An 18,685-nucleotide genomic window follows, 5' to 3' on the forward strand; every position below is an offset into this window, starting at 1 on the left:
AAATATATAAAGATGAATATGTGTTAAAATTAATTTAATATTTGATATTAAATTAATTAAGTTTTATTTAATAATTAATTTATGAAATTAATTAATTTTTTACTTTTTAAAATCAAATTTTGATTTTTAGATAAAATTGGAAAAATTGGAAAACAAAAACACAAAATGGAAAAATGGTTTTTTCCATTATCCATCACTAAGTAGCTCACACATAAAGCAACATCTTGGCCTTGTCTTCTCCTAGTATGAGCTGCAACTCATGCAAATCTTCTCTTTGCATGTTGATATGCAATATAAGGAAGAGATTGGAGTGAAAATTGGGCATGCAATCTATAGTGAATTTTAGAGAAAATTCAGTTTGAAGAATGGTTCTTTAACAAGGTTGCTGCAATGAGCTTTTCTCCTTCATCCCTTGATTCAAGCTTGTTTTGAGTCCCACAACTCAATCTAGAGTACCTAGAGAATAGTAGAAAAGATCTTAAGGTGGTCTACAACAAGATATGGAGAAGATTGCAACTGGAGAAAGAGCTTTGAAGAAGTTCTACAAGAGGTATGTCTTGAAACCCATTTTTCTGCAGAAGCATGTACTATATTTTGCCAAAATTAGTGAATTTGAGTGCTTAGATGATTCTTGTGCTTCCGCTGCTGTTGATACAGCCCTACATACGGATTGTGCTAAGATGAGGGTTTAACTTCCAACGTCTAGTTAAACAACCAATATGGTTTTCTCTAGATTGCTAGGAGCAGTTCTTTTTGCCTAACTACCTATTGCTTCCAATGGGATTAACTTATAAATATATGTCAAATATTACAAATTAATCACAAAGTGTTAGAATCACACAACCAAATTATTAGGCGTCAATAAATAATTAAAATCATGCAATTCATAAATATAAATTCGGATTAAAACCCATAGACAAGCTTATATACATCAATAAATTGAAATCTCACAAAATTACATCGAGTTCCTCCGAATCCCTAAGCTAAGAAACCAAAATCTTACCTTCCCATGGAGGATGAGAAGCTACAATCCGGCATTACTCAATTAACTACTAAAGAAATGCCCAAAATACAAAGTGAAAGAGAAAAGAAAGGGGAAATTCGACTAGAGGTTGAAGGTGGGCATATCATTCTACCCTAAAATGAAAAACTGATATTTATAGAGTAGCGTCGCAGCGTTACAACGCTGCACAAATGGAAAGTGGTAGTGTTGTAACACTGCAAGTAGCGTTGCAATGCTACTCTGCCTTTTGGCTGCTTTCGTCTTCAATTCGTAGCGTTGCAACGTTGTCTTGCTTTGCCCAAAATAGGTAGCTACTGCCTTATAGCGTTGCCACGCTCCGTCTAGGGGTTTTTTCGTCCGTTCACGTCCCTTTGAAGCCCAGTTGCTCAAATTAGCTTCTAATTCCTCCAAATTAACCCTAAATAGTTCGTAACGATTGATTCTATCTCCAAGATGCTCAATACCTATAAAATCATCAAATAAACACATTAAACATAGTAACGACCTCGAATTAAGAAGAGGAAAATAGCACATTTTCGATGGTATCAAATACCCCCAACTTAATATCGTCCTCGAGCGAGGTAGAATCACACATTCACGTAGAAAATTATGCTTGCTCAATCATAAGGGCCGTTACTCTAGTCTCAACAGTGAGATTTGCAATAAAAAATTAAATTTGATTACAATAAATCAATGAAGCACATTTAAAAATTATTCTAAATCTACTCATGTATGAGTGAGTCAAAAGCCCTACTAATTAAGTTTACAAAACCCAAAAAGGTTTTATAGGGCCCTCAATTCGTTTTCCCCCTACACTAGCTCGAAGGTTCAATAGCCAAGCTTCCTAGATTCAACTTTATAATGACATACTTAAGGGAACCAAACTTTTATTTTACCCTTTTATATATATATATATATATATATATATATATATATATATTTTATTATTTACACAAAAGAGGAAGCCTTATCTAGACACATCACCTTCGTTTTAGCTTGCCTACATGGGTGTCATGCGAGTCATCCGACTATGAGCAATGGCTCCTAACAAGGTGCCGAAGCTTACTCATTCCTTGAGGTACTTTAGCTCAAAGGGAAACTAGGATGTCATAGGCCTCAAAGGTTAATTATAACCCAAGAAAGAGGAGTAATCCCCTTAAAAAATAACATACAAACGTACTTTTACTTTAGAACACACTCTGCCTTTTACAAACTTGCTTTTTACATACTCTATACTTAGCTTTTACAATATAAAATAAGAGTTTGGCAAAAACTTAGGCATGAAGTACTAGGTTGAGTTTTTAGTCACTTAATACTTATCAATTAGGCCTTTCGGCGCGGTAACAAAAATATAAGCTCAATAATACAACTCTAAGCATGCAAGACCTAACTTCGTTAGACAAGGGACCTAAAAATGCATGTGAGATAAGAAATTTATTTAAAACGGGCTAAAAATCATGATCATGCTCTTTAAACATAGTTTCATGCAAACCTAATCATAAAAAGGGTGCATTATCAACTACTTATCATAACAAACCAAGAAAAAGAGCAAGTGAGCAAATTCAGCAGACAAACATCGTTCGAGCCCAACAAGTACAACATACCCCATCCCCAACTTAAATTGATACATTTTCCCCAATGTATTTCTCATCAAGGCCCAATAAAATAAAATAGTCAAAGGAATAGAAAACCTCCCCTGACGACGTTTCTGCACATGGGATGGTGGTAAGAGGGCTGCATTAAATCGATCTTTTTCTTCTTTAGGGCAGAGGGAAAGATCCTACAAAATAAAAATAAGATATTTTCTTCAGGTGTTGGGGATGATGCCCTAAACTCTCATGTCCTATAGTTTATAAACACAGTTTTGAACAAATGCTTGTGATGTATAATATATGATATTTTCTTCACTTATTGTCTATGAACATTGGATGTTTTAATTTTCTTTACCACAAACCAATAAACTAAAATCCCTGGTTGTCGTTTATAACTTAAGCATGTATGTGGAGACACACAGGTGGATCATGTCTTAAGTGATAACCAAAATAGTCTGTAGTATATGGATATAGAAGGGAAACTTTATCCTGGTAACGCTACAGATGCGGCCTACTTTGTAGAATAGTTACAAGTGTTGTGACTTGCTACAGATTGTTTGATCCTGATCATTCATGTGGGGACGTGCGAGTGGGGGCGTCTTATACAAAGAAGTTTGTATAAGACCGAACCACGAAGTGTTAACGTCTCATTATATAACGCCGTTCATGACAGAGATTTCACTTCACTGGGATGAGCATAGGTAACATGACCTCAATCCTGAGTGAGTTGGGAACTCCTGCCTTTGAGGGCGGTCCTTTGATTTGCATGGGTGCGAGTGGCCAGATTGCCGACTCAAACCTACCACTTTGGGGATTCGTCTGATTTGGGAGCTGGGAACTCAGCTACACATGATGCAATTCACTCCTTCCCCGAAGTAAGGGTAAGTGGATAGATTGCTCCCTAAAGGGTTGATCCCGGGGCTTGAACGATGTGGCACCACACACCTTCTCATGGCTCGAGAAGTGTCCACACTTAGTAAGACTATGTTGTATTGTTTATTAGAGGGATCAATGATACTTAAAGAGTTAGATGTAACTACAGGGAAAAAACGGTAAATTGGGTCAGCTGTACTTACGAGTATCTGTGAAAGGTCATCGTACTCATTGGTTATATCCGATGGACATAGAAATATATCTGTGGTAAGAAGAGTTCAGCAGTCGATCTTTAGTGGAATTCCTAGCAGTTAATGGATTGTGAATCTTATGGCTAAAGATTTTAGTCAGTTATTCATGATCATTCCAGCTTTGAGCCATAGGTCCATAAGGTCCCCTTGGTAGCTCAATGAATTCAAGTTGAGAATCAGCTTTTGGGTCAGTTTGAAATGTTCAAATTGACAAGTGGGAGTTTGATTATATGTGATATGATTGAACTGGTTAATTATATACGATATGATTAACATTATGTATGAGATACAATATTTGGAGGAAAATGGATATAAATATGATTTATATCTAGTGGAGGAGAAAACACTAAGGTTTATATGTGATATTAAATCATAGGTTAATGAATATAATATGAATATAATTATTATTTTTAATTGGATAATTATAGGATAATTGTGTCGGCGTTTTCTTCGTAATCGTGTGATAGTGGGAGGTTTCATTCAGTTTTTGTAACTGAAGAAGTTTTCATTTTCCAAAGAGATCACATAATTTGCTCATGAAGTGTATATAACCTATCGCATAGCAAATCGAGAGCCTACACGATAGCTCAAACGTTGCTACACGATCGTATACACGTGCGTTTCTTTCTAAATGATCACATAGGATTTCCTAAATGATCGTCTAGTTCTTTCCTAAATGATCGCGCGCCCGAGCGTTTACTAAACGATCATCTATACGATCGCAGCCTATTTACTAAATGATCGTGTACTGCTTCCTAAACGATCAAGCATTGTCTATTCAATAGACATAAGCCTTCTCCCACTTGCTTGGTCATTGTATACGATCTCTATTTCCTTTTTCCCTCTACCAAATCCAACAGAGCCCACATCTTCTGGATTCTCACATCGAGAATACCAAGGCTTCTAAGTGGTGGTGTTATCACCATTGCTGTGTTTATGTGGAGACTTTTGTGGGTACACAACCGGTGATTTGCTGAATGATTGCTTTGACGTTCCAGTGAGAGCGAAAGGAGCAGTCCCTATTCGAGAGCGATTTTTTGGTGAAGAAGAGTTCTTCAACTGGTACGTATTCGTTCTCTTATTGTTTAATTGTTAAAAGCATGCCAGTAATTTGTTGTTTTTTTGCATAACTTGTTTGTAAGATTTTAAATTTGGTAATTCATTCACAATAAATTTGGAATGATCCGCTTCCGCTCAGAGGTACTTTTGTATAAGAGTTCCTTCACCAGGAAGGGCAAATTTTTAACATCAATTGCTCGACGTGAGCCATCCCCTGTCAAGGTACATAGAAATTCTCGTATTTATCTGGTCCTTTCTTGGATGAGTCAATATAGCCTGACAAGGCTATGAGGCTTCTCATCTTTTGAAGAGAACCAAAAAGGTAGAATTTGGGTTTTTAAGTATATGGAAAAAAAGGTAAAAGGAAAGAATCAAAAGACTTAAGTGACCCAAAAGAGGTAAAAGAAATAAAAAAACTCAACAGACTCGTGAGGACAAAGGGAACAAAATTTCAATATATACAAAATACCAGGAGTAAGAATAGGACAAGGTATTTTGACCTCTAACACCATCACCTGGATCTCATCAGATTGAGGCTCTAAATTCTCCTTAACCTCACAAACTGGCAAGCATGAAGCGACGTCCTCATCATCATTGGAGTAGTATCACTCCGTAAGGAACTCGACCTCTGAGGTACAAATGATGAGCTGCTCTGGTGTACTCTCCATTCCCTGCGTGGTCTCAGTTAGCTGGCCAACATGGGTGATCAATCCTTGGCCAACATGGATGTCCCTCGAGTACGCAATTCCCGCACACCTCTACTTACTGCGATCTCCTTTTCGCCAAGTGGGCAACTAAGGAAGTCAACTTAGTAAGCTCGTGGCGAAGGCCACTTACCTCATCATTATTTGCAACTTGACCTTTGGACGTTGAAGATTGATTCGAAAATCCTATCATGCTTAACTGACACAGAAAGTAAACAAATCAAAGTAAAAGAAACTTTAACCAAAAACTAACTAAGAAGAACTAGTTGGCTTCCCTGGCAACGACGCCAATTTGGCAGGTGTCAAGTTTACTGTTGCACTTAAACTTGCACCTACACAAATAATATTTATAAATCACCGAACTAACTACTTATACTAACTGGTAGTACAAGCGACAAGTCCGGGTCAAACCTTAGGGAAGCGTGGAAGATTAGTTCATCGAAGCTCAGCTTCAGTTAAAGTGATGAATAGGGGGGGAGGGGGGTTGGTGTGGATGGATAATTGAAATTGCATAAAATAAAATGCAAAAAAAAATAAAAATAAATAAAAGATAGAAGCACAACTAATCAAGATATCTTAAGCTTAGAGGAATGGAATTACCCAATGTAATTTAGATCATTGACTCAATTTATGATTTAAACTCTTGTTTATACTTAGCCCAATTGATTGGAATCCCAACCAATGGTTTTAATTATTTAACTAATCAAAATGCACAGAAAACGAATGTGCTCCATAAAAGTTAACAAATTGCATTAAGTTCTAGGGATTATACTAAGATGAGTGTTTAACTTCCAACGTATAATTAAACAATCAATATGGTTTTTCTCTAGGTTGCTAGGATCAGTCCTTTTTGCCTAACTAACCTATTGCTTCCAATGAGATTAACTTATAAATATGTGTCAAATATTAGATATTAATCACAAAGAATTAGAATCACACAACAAAATTATTGGGTGTCAATCAACAATAAAATCATACAATTCATAAATATAAATTCGGATTAAAACCCATAGACAAGTTTGTACACATCAATAAATTGAAATCTCACAAAATTACTTGAGTTCCTCCAAATTCCTAAGCTAAGAAACCAAAATCATACCTTTCCATGGAGGATGAGAAGCTACAATCTGGCATTACTCGATTAACTACTAAAGAAACACCCAAAATACAAAATGGAAGAGAAAAGATAGGGAGAATTCGGCTGGAGGTGAAGGTGGGCGTATCTTTCTTCCCTAAAATGAAAAACTGAAATTTATAGAGTGGCGTTGCAGTGTTGCAATGGTGCACAAATGGAAAGTGGTAGTGTTGCAAGACTACTCTGCCTTGCAGCGTGCTTACGTCTTCAATTCGTAACATTGCAACACTACCTTGTTTTGCCCAAAATAGGTAGCTACTGCCTTATTCCGTTGTGAAACACTCGTCTGAGCACTGCAACGCTCCGTCTAGGGGTGTTTTTGTCCATTCACGTCCCTTTGAAGTTCGATTGCTCAAATTAGCTCTTAATTGCTCCAAATTAACCCCAAATAGCTCGTAATGACTGATTCTACCTCCGAGATGCTCAATACCTACAAAATCATCAAATAAACACATTGAACATAGTAACGACCTCGAATTAAGAAGAGAAAAATAAAACATTTCCGATGATATCAACAGCATCGGTTACGCTCTAAGTGTTGGATGCGTGCGTGCAGATGGTTCCAGATCGTAAGTTTGATCCTACCAGGAGCAGTTTTTGCTACAATTTTTGTATTTATTTATTTTATTTATTTCAATTAATTAATTTGATATAATTTGATTAATTCCTCGGGATGCCAAAATTCGATCTATTTTGATGTTTATTTAATTTATGCATTTGATGTATGGTTAAATATTGTAAGTTGCATAATGTATGCAATGTAGTTTTAAAATTCCAACTTAGTATAAACATTAATCGTGCATCATATTTAATATAAGTATTATATTATATAGTTGCATAATCTTATAAGCATGTACATGCATCTTATTTAATTTAATTGTTATATTATATAGTTGCATGTATTATTTAAGCATATCCATGCATGATACCTTAGTATAAATGTTAAATTGTATGAAGTATATGTTTTATTTTCATTAGTGATTAATATAAATGTTATATTATATGATGAAAATGGTAATGTATTGAGCATGACATTACTTAGTAAATATAATTATCATAATTAATTAATGTCATTAGATGTATGTTATAGATTTTAATCAATTTCAATAAATGGCTTAAAATTAAATTAACCTAGACTTATGTTAAAAATATTTCTAATATGATTAGAAATAGGTTAATCTTTTATTTTTCTTTTATTAGGATTGATTTGAAAGAATAAAAGATTAAAGTTATAAAATAGTAGTCTACCAGGGACCTTTGTCTATGGATTGAGGTATTTAAGCTAGCAGAAACAAAATACCCCTATCTGGGAACCGATCTAGAAGGTGAATTAGGCAAGTATTTTATAAACATACAATACATGATTCAATTTATTAAAGTGTTTAATAAATAGTAATCATATATTGTTAAAGTATCTAATGTAAGAGTTCCATTGAGCCAACTTAATAATGGACTTAGATAAATTATTAGTCGGATTTGCCTCAGTAATAAACTCTAGGTTTAAAACACTTATTGGGAGGAAATTAATATATATGTTGTAAATATTGGGATTGATGCCCTAAAGTCTCGTGTACTGTAGTTTGTAAATAGTATGTACAAACGCTTGTGTTGTTAATGTACGATATTTACTTCACATCTTGTATTTTTGTTCAGTTACTTGTTTTATTTACTTTACCACAAACCAATAAACGTAAAATCCCTGGTTATCTGTATATGACTCAAGCATGTATGTGGTGACATATAAGTGGATCATGTGTTGAGTGATAACCAAAATGGTCTGTAGTATATGGATATAGGAGGGAAACCTTATCCTGGTAACGCTACGAATGCGACCCACTTTGTGGAATGGTCACAAGTGTTGTGACTTGTCACAGACAGTCTGATCCTGATCATTCGTGTTGGGGACATGCGAGCAGGGTCGTTCTATATAAAGAGTTTGTATAAGACCTGACCACGAAGTGTTAACGTCTCGTTATATAACACCGTTCATGACAGAGACTTCACTTCACTAGGATGACCATAGGTAACATGACCTCAATCCTGAGTGAGTTGGGAACTTCTACCATTAAGGGCAGTCCTTTGATTTGTATGGGTGCGAGTGGCCAGTTCGCCGATTCAAACTTACCATTTTGGGGATTTGTCTGATTTGGAAGCTGAGAACTCAACTATACAAGATGAAATTCACTCCTTCCCCGAGGCAGGGGTAAGTAGATAGATGGCTCCCTTAAGGGCTGATTCCGAGACTTGAACGATGTGGCGCCACACACTTTTTCTTGGCCCGAGAGGTGTTCACACATAGTTGGACTATGTTGTATTGTTCATTAGAGGAATCATTAGTATTTAAAGAGTGAGATGAAACTATAGGGGAAAAACGGTAATTTGGCTCAGCTGTACTTACGAGCATCTGTGAAGGGTCATCGTACTCATGATTGGTTATATTCGATGAACACAGACATATATCTGTGGTAAGAAGAGTTCAGCTGGTGGTCTTTAGTGGAATGCCTGACAGTTAACGGATGGTGGATCTCGTGGTTAAAGAGTTTAGTCAGCTATTCACGGACCGTTGGAGCTTCGAGTCACAAGTTCATTAGGTCCCCTGGGTAGCTTGGATAAAGTCGAGAACCAGTATTTGGGTTAATTTGAAATATTCAAATTGACAAGAGGAAGTTCGATTATATATGATATAATTGGACTGGTTAATTATATTTGATATAATTGGTTAAATGTATGAGATACATTATTTTGGAGGAAATTAGAAATAAATATGATTTATATCAAGTATAGGGGAAAATACTATAGTAGATATGTGATATCAAACTATAGGATAAAAATATAATATGATTATATTTATTAATTAATTAGTTGGTTAATTTTATGATAATTAATCCAATTTTCACATTCGAACATGGCTTAGTGAGCAACATTAGTTATTGTAACCGATGAGTTAAAATGAAAAATTTTTTCATTTTGAATCCCCGTTGTTCAATCGCCCGAAGAGAAAAGTGAGAGCGCGCTGGTGTTGATCTAAACGATTGCTTACGGAAAACGAGAGCCTATACGATAGTCCTTTCCACCTAAACGATCGTCTACCTCCCGCCTAAACGATCGCACACTATCGCCTACACGATCGGATAGCTTCTCTAAACGATCGTATAGTGTGCCTATTTTACTAAACGATCGTATACCTTTTGCTAAACGATCATTCAGTAAATCCTACATGATCGTGTAGCTCCTCCTAAACGATAAGCATTTCTGCTATGCGATAGCGTTTTCTTCCCTCCCACATGCTTATCGCCTACACGATTCGTGTTTCCTCCTTCTTCTACCAAATTCACCAAAGACCACCCTTTGGGTTTTTACTCCGAGAATACCCGGGGCTCTTTAGTAGTGGTGTCATCCCCGTCACGGTCCTGAGTTCGCGTTGTTCGTGCTACTGCAGTCGACGCTGCTACTGGGCATTGGTAGATCGCTTGAAGGGTTTGACTACTTGGAGTGCTGAAGTTTGAAAAACGTCTTCAATTGGTATGACACTCTTTCCCTTATGATTTTGTTATTCTTAGCATGCCATTAATTAAGATTTGTTTGCATAACTGTATGTATTGAATGTATAATATGTATTTTGATCACGGTGAGATCGAAGCGATCTGAACACGCTCATGGAACTCTTAGGTATGAGATCCTTCAGTAAACCCCTGAACTTGTTTTACTAGTTAATTAAGTTTAAGTCCTCTTAGTTATGAGTTAAAGATGTGTATTAACATCGATGGAAATAGTAAGTTAAGTGTGTTTGATGAATAATGCGTATGAAATGTAAGAGAAGGAAAATTATCTAAGTGTTCTGACTATATGCGTTCAGGTTGTAAACATGGTTGACACATAGAGAGTTGGAGAAGTTTATTAATGGTAAATCGGAAAAAAGGCAAGCAAAAATTTTAAGTGTGGAATGTCGAGTTCTCGGATGAAGTAGAAACAAATTAACACTTAGAGAAGGTAGAGAGGGTTCCATGTGTTAGAACTATGAGGTGCCATGCGGCCAGTCCAGTTGAATATGTGTCTAGAGGTCCAAGAAATGGGGTGTTGTGGCTCAGTACAACAAAGTGGTATGAAAGATTTATGCAACCAACTTTGTATATCAATGTTGAGGCTAAGCCGATAAGTGATGTGGTAGAAGAGCATGCGTTGAAGGGAGAAGGCCATGCGATAATATTTAAGCTAAGGAATTCAGCTTAATTAACGAGTACGTAAGCCAAGTGGCAGCATTGTAAACGTTAATGAAAGGATAAGCATGTCAGGTGGCAATTATTTAAGTAAACTTTTCATGCACGCTAAGTATAAATAAGCTTAGCAATGAAGGAGACTGTTTTGCCAAATGTTTTTTAATGCCTAAGTGAAGAGTGTTGCTGCCATCTGAAGATTTTGAAAGTTGAAGAATTTTTTACTAGCTAAAGGAAAATTTGAGGAATTTCTAATTGATTCTGGAAGAAATAATGTTCAAATTCTAAGGTAAGTAAAAGTTGAGTTGTTTTTTAGCAATTTCCTAAAAAGGAGTTTAGTTTTTATGAATGCTGAAATTAAGTTAAGAAATCTGGAAAACTGAATTTGAAATGTTGTTGTAGATGAATAAGCAGGCAGCTGCATACGATTAACAAGCAAGCAGCTGACCCAGTGATGTTATGCATTGACGCATACAATTAATCCATAACGAAGGCACTTTGAGTATGTTACATAAACTGAAAAGGTGTTTTAGTGCTTACCCGAGCACCTTGAGGAAGGATTTTCAATTATCAGCAAAGTTATAAGGTAAGATGGCTAAGGATAGCCGATACGGTAAAGATAGTTTGATGCGTCGAACTTAGTTGTGATACAAAGACTATTGATATGCAATGAAGTTAAGTTATGTATTAAGCTCAAAAGGGAGCTAAGTATATTGACCAAGGTGTTGAGGTTGATGCCCTAAAGTCTCGTGTCTTGTAGTTTGTCAACAGTATGTATGAACACTTGTATTGTTAATATATGATATTTACTTCACATCTTGTATTTTTGCTCGGTTAATTGTTTTATTTGCTTTACCACAAACCAATAAATATAAAACTCTTGGTTATCTATATGTGACTCAAGCATGTATGTGGTGACATACAAGTGGATCATGTCTTGAGTGATAACCAAAATGATCTGTAGTATATGGATATAGGAGGGAAACCTTATCCTAGTAATGCTACGGACACGACCTGCTTTGTGGAATGGTCATAAGTGTTGTGACTTGTCACAAATGGTCTGATCTTGATCATTCTTGTTGGGGACATGCGAGCGGGGGCATCCTATACAAAGAGTTTGTATAAGACTTGACCACGAAGTGTTAACGTCTCGTTATATAACACCGTTCATGACAGAGACTTCACTTCACTAGGATGACTATAGGTAACATGACCTCAATCGTAAGTGAGTTGGGAACTCCTACCATTGAGGGCGGTCCTTTGATTTGTATGGGTGCGAGTGGCCAGGTCGTCGATTCAAACCTACCATTTTGAGGATTCGTCTGATTTGGGAGCTGAGAACTCAGCTACACAAGATGGAATTCACTTCTTCCTCGAGGCAGGGGTAAGTAGATAGATGACTCCCTTAAGGGCTGATTCCGGGACTTGAACGATGTGGCGCCACACACCTTCTCCTGACCTAAGAGGTGTTCACACATAGTTGGACTATGTTGTATTATTCATTAAGGGAATCGGTGTTACTTGAGGAGTAAGATGTAACTATAGGGGCAAAATGGTAAATTGGCCCAACTGTACTTACAAGCATCTGTGAAGGGTCATCGTACTCATGATTGGTTATATCCGATGGACATATAAATATATCTGTGGTAAGAAGAGTTCAGCTGTTGGTCTTTAATGGAATGTCTGACAATTAACAGATGGTGGATCTCGTGGCTAAGGAATTTAGTCAGCTATTCATGTATCATTGGAGCTTCGAGCCACAGGTCCATTAGGTCCCCTAGGTAGCTTGGATAAAGTCAAAACCAGTATTTGGGTTAATTTGAAATGTTCAAATTGACAAGAGGAAGTTCGATTATATATGATATAATTGGACTGGTTAATTATATATGATATAATTGGCAAATGTATGAGATACATTATTATAGAGAAAATTAGATATAAATATGATTTATATCAAGTAGAGGAGAAAATACTATAGTAGATATGTGATATCAAACTATAGGATATAAATATAATATGATTATATTTATTAATTGATTAATTTATGATAATTAATCATTTTTCCATGTTCGGATGGGGGTTAGTGGGCAGCATCAGTTATGGTAACTGTTGAGTTAAAATGAAAATAATTTTCATTTTTGAATCGTTCAACCAATCGGTTGTCAGATTCGCCCAAAAGAATTCAGAAGCACGCGTTGGTGAAAGTAAATGATCGCTTGAGAGCCTATACGATAGCGTTCTCTGCCTAAACGATCGTATACCTCTTGCCTAAACGATCGCACATTGTCGCCTAGATGATCGGATAGCTTATCTAAACGATTGTATATTGTGTCGATTCAGCTAAACGATCGTATACCTTTTCTTAAACGATCGTTCGGAAAATCCTACACGATCGTGTAGCTCCTCTATGCGATAGCGTTATTTTCTCTCCCACTTACTTATCGCCTACATGACTCGTTTTTCCTCCGTCCTCTACCAAATTCATCAAAGCCCACCCTTTGGGTTTTCACTCTGAGAATACCCGAGGCTCATTAGTGGTGGTGTCATCCCCGTTGCGGCATTCGTATTCGTGTTCATCGTGCTGCTGCAGTCGACGTTCCCACCGGGGGTTGGTAGATCTCTTAGAGGGTTTCCGCCGCGTTGGAGTTCCGAAGTGTAAAGGTAGTCTTCAACAGGTATGGAACACTATCCCTTATGATTTTGTTTGTTCTTAGCATGTCGATAATTAAATTTATTTGTATAACTGTATGTGTTGAATGTATATTGTTATATTTCGGTCACGATGAGTTCGGAGCGATCCGAACGTGCTCATGGAACTCTCGGTATGAGATCCTTCGATTGGTATTTGAGCCAGGTTCTGATACTCCAATTTCATCTGTTGTAACGAAATGAAATATACATTCATAGTGGGTGCATTTCTACGCTTTTAATTGTTAAATCTGCTGTGGATGTGTCAGATTAATGGATGTTTTTGGGATGTTTAGCCTCGGTTTGATTTAAATCCTTTTATATTTGTGGTTGTTTGTAAAGGCCCCTGCGTTTTTGGGCATTAATAATCGTTATCAAGTCTGTATTCAAAGTTTGTTTGGAGTTTTGAGTCGTTCGTCGAAGTTCTGGGAAGGCGTTGTGGCTCTTCGAGGAAGGAGGCGATTTAGAGTTGATCGCATCATGCAGAATAAGTTCTATGCGATCGTTTTCCATCACATCTTAAAGATGAAGGAGTATGTGATCGCTGATGAACGCATTGGTTAAAGATGGAGAATGCGATCAAGAGTTGGTCGCATCAAGTTGACGATCGAATACGTCATCACTTAGTATCGTGTTGTGTAGACGATGAGATGCTCGTGGATCGCTTAACGCACAGACGCGCTATCGTTTAGGTCAGCAAGCTTCATCGCTTAGTAACTGACTAAACAATCGCTTAGTATCGCAAGGTAAATCGTTTACCTGGTTGCACGCATCGTGTAGACGATGAGACGCTCGTGTATCGTTTAAAGTGCACATGCTAGACGATCGTTTAGGACAGCAAGCTTCATTGCTTAGTAACTTACTAAACGATCGCTTAGTAACTCAGGATAAATCGTTTACTTGTCGTCGCACTACACGATCACATGGATGGTCAGGCTTCGCAGCCTCGTCGTTGTCTACGCAATCATTTACTTGGTCTACTATCATCTAGTTTGCGCTGAACGATCGTCTACTGTAGAGTTTTCTACACGATGAAGACCTCCTGGCGTTTTAAGACCCGTTCGCCAGTGAACCGATTTGCTCGATGAAAAATGTAATAGATAGGGTTTTTCATTCCCGTTTTTTGTAAAGGCTCATCCCAGTCCATTAATCCTTTGTTTATTATATGCGATGTATGTTTTTATATGTCATATGGTATGTACATATAGTAAATCCCACCTTAGGTTATGCAATGGTCATGCATCATCTCTTTATTCTAATTGTTATAATTTAGAGAAGCATGATTTAATTATGTAAGAGCATGCTCATGCATCATATAATATAAGAGTTATATTTATGCATAGATAAAAAGCATTGACATGCATCATCTTTATATTATAATTGTTATAGTATAAGGGTGAATGATATCATGTTTGTTTGGTTGTTACACGTTATATAAAAGTTATATATATAGTAATGATCGGACATTGCATGAAGCATGATACATAGGTTATTTTATAAATGTTATAAATGCCTCGTTGTGCGTAATGGTTTTAGTTGTTTCTTTTTAAAAGTTAAAGTGAAATTAGAACTAAAATAAATATGAAAAACATGCATGCTCACTTAGGTTTAATTCATGGTTTTAAAATGTTTAAAATTTGGATCACATAAACCTAAGATAACGATTCTAATATGATTAGCAACCCTAAGACTTTAATCTTTTAATTAATTTAATAGGATTAAATTGGCTAATAAAATGTTAAAGTGTAGCAAATCAATCTATAAGGGACCTTTTGTCTAAGGCGGGTTCTGTCTAGGCTGGGGTATTTAAGTTGATGGAAACGTAACACCTCTACCTGAGAACTTACCTGGAAAGGTGAATTAGATAGATTTGATACATGCATGCAAGTTAAGGACAGTTCATTAAAGTGTTTGAATCTGACTACTTGAACTTGTTCATATTTCATAGACAAACGTTGTTTATAAGCAGAGTTTAAAAAGATGACTTAGACTAAAATCAGTAGTCGGATTGTCTAGGTTAATGAATACCTAGGTAGAACATTCAGTGGGAGGTATTTGGGGCATGAGATGCTTCATTTATACCTTTCACTTTTCTCCTAAATAGTCCACACTGTGAGATCTATCCTTGGCCTTGCGGCACCTTTGGCGTGTCCCCCCATGGATGGTGTTTGGGTAGGTCAATATCAAAGTGGATGGAGAGAATGTTCATAGTAAGTGGGAGCGAGAAGTGTGACAATATATCCCTTGGTCTCCCTCATTAGGTTGAATAAAGTTACTGCACATCGCCTCGAGGCACCCTGGTAGTGTCCCCCTAAAGGATGGCAGTTTTGCGCGTTTCTTTATTTAATCTCCTGTAAAAGGATAAGATAACTTAGTCTCTTGTCCTAATCTGTCTTTTCCCTACGGTAAGCACATTAGGGCAGGACTCTGGCACCGAAAGTGAGGGGTTACACTTACGCGGAATAGTTAAAAGTTAATGATTCTAGATCGAAAAATGGTGGTTGTTAGGTTCAGTTCCAATAGTTGGTTCTGCCTAATGGTTGAGAATGTCTCATCCCAGTGAAGGGGCAATTGATCACCCCATCGGTGGTGTTTGTCCTGCCTCACTGGGGCATCATTGCAAAATAGAAGTTTATAACTTAGGGTACTTGAAACTGTTTTGCAAAACTGGTTGGTTTAAAAGTGGTTTAGCAAAATCTAATAAAGTTTTGTTCGTATTTTTAGCAACATTTTCAAATGAAAACAGCCACGTTATCTTTGTTAAACACCAAAAAACTTACTGGCGATAATTTCGCAACATAAAAACACATGATCACGATGATCCTAATCATCGAGGATTTTATGTTCGCTCTCACGGAGGCTTATCCTCTTATTCCAGCTCTAAATGCCGCTCGAAATGTTCAGGAGGCATACGAGTGATGGACAAGGCCGAATGAGAAGGCCCGAGCCTACATCTTGGCAAGTCTTTCTAAAGTCTTGGCCAAGAAATATGAGTCTATATTCTCAGCGCGTGAGATCATGGAGTCCCTACAGGGGATGTTTAGACAACCATCTGAACAGCTTATGCATAAGGCTCTTAAATACATATTCAACCCCAAAATGCAAGAAGGCACCTCTGTTTGTGAACATGTGTTAAACATGATGGTCCACTTTAATGTGGCAAAATTGAATGGGTCTACCTTCGATGAGGGCAACTAGATTAGCATAATCCTGCATTCTTTGCCTGAGAGCTTCCAGTACTTTGTTAGCAATATGATTATTTTCAATATTTATTCCCTATACGTTTCTCTATGTTTAAATGTCTGTGCCTTGTACAAACCCTACTCCAATGGTAGTACCGAAGGTAGGATAAGGTAGCCAGATTTCAGTGATGTTAGGGATCTTTGACACCGAAGGTATGGTAAGGTGATCAAAACCCAATTCAGCTTTGCATGCATGTATGATTATGTTATTGTCATTGATGAGATCAAGAAAAGGGCTCTTTCAACTAAGTTTATTAGGGATTAAGCAAACGGGCTCTCCCATATGTTTAGGCAGTGGAGTAGCAGAGTTTCAAGATGATGTTAATAATTTTACGTCAGGGTTTTTACATGAGGTGTTTTATGATTTCATCTCCATTTTCAAAACCTTGATTATGATGTTATAAATGTTTCCTTGATAAGCATGTTCACATTATTTATGATTTGAAGTATGTTTTACTTAAGGTAGTCACTCACTAGGCTCTCCAACTCACTTTTTAAAATATTTTCCTTCCTAGGTAGTAGTTAAACGTCCCGAGGCCTAGCAGTTCTGCCAGTCAGTCACTTTTCAGACCCACAGAGAGCGGAAATTTAGGTGGTTCATCATGTTCTGTTATTTAGTTTTATGTCCATGTCAAGGGAAAAAGATAGAGTTCTGTTGAAGAAATGTTATGTATGGGTTTGGTTTATGAAAACTGTTATGTATGTTAATGTTGATATTTCTAATTAGCAATAAATTATATGTTTAATGCTGTTACTGAGACTGTGTGTTAAGTTCTAGAGGATTATCGACTGCTGATTAGGTGTAACAGGTGCTAAGGATACAAGTTTTCAGGAGTATATTGGGCAGTAGTTATCATAAGAGGGTTGACAATTGTTGTCTTCACATCCTTTCTCAGATTAAGAGAATAATTTAGGGAGGGGTGTGACATATGTAATTGACCAAATGTATGAAAGATAAAAGATTTTAGATAAGCAAGATCTAAGTGCAAGCATATGCTGTCAAAGAAATAATAATCTCGGAGTATTCCGAGTATCGAACTGACAGGACTAGCAGTACTTTTAATTTGAACAAGATTGTAATTCTAATGCAACCAAAGGTAACTAGAATGAAGTGCGATGTGAATGAGTAGGAATTGAAGTTAAAAACAGTAAAAAATGATAATCGAATAGGGGTAACAATGCTTCAACATTTCGGACTTTATGTCAAAAGATGCGGCCGCATCACTCCATGACAGTGACATATGAAGGAATCAAATTCCCGCAGAAGTGTGTGAACACCTTACATTTAGATATTCATTTTTATGGAAACAAAAACAGTAAAATAAAACATGCATTTGTAGGATAAACATTCAAATAAAACATAAGTATGCTAGGAAAGAGGAAGAAAAAGGGAAATGAAAATTCACCTTTGTAGATTCCTCTAGCTTTCCTCTTCCACTGTTATTGACGATCTCAAACTTCCCCAAAAAGAAGGACACTATCAACAAAATTACCTTGCTATTCTCTAGGATTCCAAAGAACTTGGAAAAGTGATCTCCAATAACTTTTAAGAGGAAAAGGGAAGAGAGAAGGTGAAGGTTTAGAGGCTAGGAATTTTGTGTGTAATAAAATCCATTTGTCCTAAATGGGCTATAAAGATATATTTATATGAAGAAAGGTTAACCCTTTCTCCATGTATTTCCCTTTATACCCTTAGTGCTAATTAATTAAATACCCCTTATTTAATTAATTGACACATTAATTAAATAATCATATATTAAATCCCTTTTAATATATACTTAATTAATACTCATAAATATCATATATTTATACTAACCTCCAATTTCAATTATATTTCTTAATCAATTAATTAACCATTAATTAATCAATTAAATAACTATATAAATCATATTTAATATGAAGTTAATTAACATATAAATATCAC

Source organism: Benincasa hispida, chromosome 11 (assembly GCF_027475165.1).
Source record: "Benincasa hispida cultivar pf3 chromosome 11, pf3_genome.v1.1, whole genome shotgun sequence".
Lineage (NCBI taxonomy): Eukaryota > Viridiplantae > Streptophyta > Magnoliopsida > Cucurbitales > Cucurbitaceae > Benincasa > Benincasa hispida.